This window comes from Marmota flaviventris, chromosome 5 (genome assembly GCF_047511675.1).
Source record: "Marmota flaviventris isolate mMarFla1 chromosome 5, mMarFla1.hap1, whole genome shotgun sequence".
NCBI lineage: Eukaryota > Metazoa > Chordata > Mammalia > Rodentia > Sciuridae > Marmota > Marmota flaviventris.
The window spans coordinates 2,821,771-2,827,125 of record NC_092502.1 but is presented as its reverse complement, the minus strand read 5'-3'; positions in this window follow the sequence as shown (position 1 = coordinate 2,827,125).

Here is a 5,355-nt window from a genome sequence, read left to right as displayed (position 1 = left end):
AGTGCACAGGCAGGCCTCTGGGGACACATCCATATAGGTCCATAGCCCTGGCCCCATAGCAGGGCTGGGATTTCAGGCTTCAATACAAAATGGTGTGTTTCTCGCACCTGCTTGGGTCCATCCTTGACTCTGCCAAGTGTTTATCTCAGAGTGCGGAGCTTTATATACCATCTCCATTTTAACCGCTGAAGGTAGAGAGTTTATCATGCACAGATGTACATGTTTTAAAAATGTTCAGATTAGACACATAGGAACTGTAGGTGATCCTGGGGTGGAAAATGAATAATGGTGTGTTTTCTTCTCTGAAAAACTGTTGTCATTGCCAAGAGATAAATATGGGTTCGGGGAAACGTAAGGAAGCTGCTTGGATACTTCTGGAGTGTCGTGGGCCTCCCTTGCTCTATGGCCTGTTGGTCAAGGTGTCTTTGGCTGCTGTTGTGTTTTGGGGTTCCTGTGTCTCTGTGCTGTTCACACAGTTACAGAGACAGCCAGCTTCTGGTCTGACAGAGGCTCCTTGGCAGGCTGGACCTGCACTGTGAAGGCTTCCCGTGGTTCTGGGTGGACCAGCTGTAAACGACCCTGAGCAGCCCCACCTGTCTTCCGTTCTCTGGAAGGCTGGGCTGCTGCCCTCACTCTGAGTTCCGGCAGAGCATTGGGCCAGGCTCTGCTGCCCAGCAGAACTGGAGAGCTCTGCACTCTGGCCGAGCTGCTGGTGGGCACTGCAGTCACCTGATTTAACTCACAGGTGGAGTCCCTGTGTAGACGATGCAAACACCACCAGTATGTGTTTTCTGATTTTTGTGTTTTTAAAGACCCACATGCTGCAACCACATGCTGCTTACAAGAGACTCTCCTTGCCTGTAAGGATGTGCTCAGACTGAAAGGGAAGCCAGGGGAAAAGACAGTCCACACAAACGGGAACCAGAAAGAAACAGGAGGAGCCACACACATACCAGATTAAAAAAAATCTATAAAAACAGGTGAACTCTAAAACAGGACCAAGTTAAATAGATAAAACTGTCAAACCAGCAAGAGGACAAAACAACTGTAAATGCATTATTCCTCTAAAATCAGAACACAAACAAAGCAAATATTAACAGGTCTGGAGGGAGTAGTAGAAACTAACTATAGATTTTAACATCTACTTTTGGTGTGTACAGATCATCCAGATAGCAAATAAATGAGGAGACATTCCACTTAATCTATATCAAAATCATCTACATATTCAATGTACTCATTATCAAAATGTTGATTGTATGAGTATTCAAGAGCTGGGAAGAACCTAAACTCCATGTCTAAACTCCAAGGCAAGTATAATCTTGTGAAAAAAACTACAAAGCTGAAAGCATAACATTTCCTGACTTCAAAACACGTTTCAAAGCTGTGCTAACCCACATAGCAGGATACCAGGAAAAAATCAGGCACATGGACCAATGGACAGAACAGAGAATCCAGAAGTGAATGCACACATTTACAGCAACTGATATTTGATAAAGTTGTCAAAGGCTCACAGAGAAAAGAATAGTTTCCTCAATAAATGGTACTGGGAAAACTGGCTATCCACACAGAGGGTGGAAATAGACCAGTACCCATCATCACATGCAAAACCATCCCCCAATAGATGAAAGGGTTAAAACATAAGACCCCAAGCTATGAACCTACCAGGAGAAAACACAGAGAGAATCTCCATGAAGTTGGTCTAGACAATGATTTTTGTGGGAAAGTGGCCTCAAAAGCACAGGAAACAAAGCAAAAAGAGAAAAAATGAAATCACATCAAACTAAAAAGTATACACACACAGAAAAGAAAACAGCAGAGTAAAGGGACGATTACAGAATAGGAGAAGAGCTTTTCAACTGTCCCTCCAACAAAGGGCTAGTGTAGAAAAGGTACTAAAGTACTCAGTAGCAAGAAAGTACAGCACCTGACTAAAAATGAGCAAGACCTGCTTAGACGTTTCCCACAAGGAGTCAGTTGAGTGGCAAATAGGTCAATGTAAAGGTCTCCAGCAGCACTGACCATCAAGGCAACGCAAATCAAAACCCAAATGAATATCTCTTCACTTCTGTTAGAGCAGCTGCTATTTACAGACAGCCAGGGCAGCAGGCTTGTGTAGGGAGGGGCCCTTGCACACTGTCAGTGGGAAGGCACACACCTTCACGGAAGTTGGCATGGCTCTTCTTTCTAAAGTGGAAGTCAGGCTCCTGAGCCTGCAACCCCTGCACTGATACAAAATGAAATAAATCTTGTCAGTCCCAGACAAAATCATAACCAGAAGCTACGAAGGGGGCAATTTATGGCTGCCTATCTGAAATGAATACTCTCTCAAAGATTTTCTCCAACCCCCTGAGAAACGCCTTCCTGTTCTATGTGCATCCTGTGTTCTGTGTGCCTCGCGTGATACACCTATTTCTGTCAGGATGTTCGTTTTTTTATGTTCCTAAGATGCAGCCATTCGGACAGGACGCTCCATGAGGAGCACTTGCCCAGCCGTGGCACTAACGAGCACGGTCCCAGCATTTATGCCAATAAGCTCTGCTTTGTGCTGCCAAGCATCTCCCCGGCCTCAGTCTCCCAGATCTTCAACCCGGTGCCTCTGGCACAGGTATTTCCACTGCGATGCTGTGCGTTGCCAAGTTAATGTTTAGGAAATCTTTCTCTTCATGTTAGGTAGGTCTACATGATTTTGCATGTCAATAAAAGGTAACATTCAAAAATATGTTGAGGCTTGGGGAAGGTGAGATACTAAAGAAAGAATAGTGCTGTGGACAGAATACTCACTGCGATGGCAGGAAAGAGAGGAGCTAAGGGAACCTGCTGTACCCCAGGGTTTCTGCAGGGAAATCAACACTCCTCCTTGTGTGGGATGACATGGAGCTAAATCAGCCAATACATTCTAGGATTTCCATGTTTTCCAGAGTACATTTGAATGTTTTGCCAAATGGGTCACCTTTGTTAGTTTATTTATTTATTTATTTTGCCATGGGGGAGATCCTAGCCTCACTTTTTAGGTTTATGAATAAGTAAAACTTGTGTGCAAACTCTAAGTAATTAAATAGCTTTTTGAGAATTTAAAGAACTAGACAGTTTCAACACTAAATAAAATATTCAATTATATTTTCAGTGCAATAGTAATTTTACTCTAAATGCTGTACAAGGAAGAAGGTAAGTTATGGATCTGGAGTTAAGTTCTGCAGATACCAAAATCAGCAGTCGCATGGGGGAAATGGGCTCATCCTAGAAGACAATATTTATTGCAACAGAAAAAAAAATCATGAGCTGATGAGCCCCATGAAGCACAAACACAGGGATTAAATGAGCCCTATCAAGGGACTCCGCATCGGAAGCCCCATGTCCATCCTGCTCCCAGCTAATGAGCCCTCGCTGCCTCCTTTCTCAGCCCAACAGACAGAACCTGCTAGATAATCAGCAGGCTCCTGCACCAGGCCCAGGGAAACCCGAGTTCCTCTTGGATCTCACTGTCCCCAAGCTCCCCTGGAGTGAACTTGGGCTTCATTACTGTCCACAATGCTGGGGGAGCTGACTGGAACCCCAGGGATGCAACCGTCGTCCTTCTCCTGAGATCCATGCAGATGCAAGCGCTCGCAATTCCTTCTATTCAATTATAAGTTTTTAATTGCTACATTGTAACGCTCTAACAAGTCCCTTGTCACTTGCAGCAGAGGTGGAACTGGCAGGGATCCCAGACCCTGAAGTTGCCAAGTGAGGAAAACAAAGGCTGTCAGGTCACCCAACTCCTCTGTGTTCTACGAGGGACCATGTACCAGGTCGCTCCTCCCCACGTTTTTAATAAGCCCCAATCTTTGTTTAAAAAAAGTTCTGTCTGGGAGGCCCCTTGATGCTCCAGGTAGAGAAATGAAGCTGCCCGGGAAAGGCGCTGTGGCCATGGTGTCCCCAGAACATAGCAGTAGGTGGCACACCAGTTAGAACCCGTGGGACACTGCTGCTTGGCCCTGTCTTCCTTTGGGAACGAGAATGGAAGACAAGACTCGGGAGGCAGGCAGCAGCCATCCACACCCCTGCTCTGGAAAGCCAGTGTGATTTCTTAGCTGACTCAAAGGCACTGCCGGGCTCCTGGGCTGGCTTTTCCTCACCACTCCTCAGACAGGAGGAGTTTGTTAAACGGTTAAACGAACCAGTTAAATGATTAGTAGGCAGACTGGGCTTCCTAGCTTATGGCCAGTCAGTCACACATACAACTGGGATAGGGACGGGTCAGGCGGGGCACCTGAGGGAATGAGCTGTGTAAGCATCGTGGCTACAGTCTCCACACACAACACCCCTGGTATCCTCACCAGGGTTTCCTGCTGTCACTGAGTTTTGTGGCCCCTACCTCCATTTGCTCCCATGTGTTTGAAATGCTATATGGTATTAATAATCTGTTGTTTCAAGACTCATGCACACACACACAAAATCAGAATTGAAACTGTGCCACATTACTTTCATATTATAAGATCATACAAATAATAAGATAGCATCCTGGAAAGACCAGCCCCGCCCCCCCACCCTGCCATCTTTGATATGGGCATACAGTACAAGCTATGTAAATCATGGATATGTGGCTTTTCTGGAGTCTGTTCAAGTGGTCTGTGTGTCTACACAGCAATAATTTTGTTAGTAGCTCCTTGGTCATGAATGGAGAGCAGGAGGACAGTGCAGGGCCACGGAGAATCATAGGGAGCCTCATCTGACAGGCAGGCATCTGGTGGACGGGCCTGGTGTGTCAGACCTCCCCAACCTTAATGGAGATAAATCACATTTCTAGGACCATGTCACGACCCTCCCTATTCACCAAAACTATGTCACAGCCCAAACACCAAGACCCTCAATAAGAAAGCCCGATGGGGCTCTTCAAAGGGCTATGACTAAGGAGGCAGGAAATTGAGGCAAAAGAGGGTGAATCGATTTTCTTAAAAACTCCAGCTCTGGGGCCACACCACCCTCTCCTGGAGGAGGTCCATGCAGTGCCATGCTGTCAGCCAAGAGTCAGGAGGTGGACCAGGCAGGACTCTGGAGACTTTCAAGGCCCCAGTGAAACTGGAAGGCAGAAGAGGCACTCTGTCCCTCTCCTTTTCGGAGAGGACTCGCTCTCCTTGAGAATGTCCTCTTTCCCCTGTCCCTTCAAAAAACTCGTGCCTGTCACTTTGAGCGACAGGTCTGAAGTCTGTCTGGGGGCCCTGGCCTGCCTCAGCAGTGCAGAGGCCCAGTCTGTAGCAAGTCCACCCGCCCGGCACTGTGCCCCGAGAGCTGGTCTTCAGTGCACTTTACCCCCTGCTTAGTTCTTCCTAACTGGACTCTCTAAGCACTGCTCCTTTCTTTGAGGATCTGGCTCTC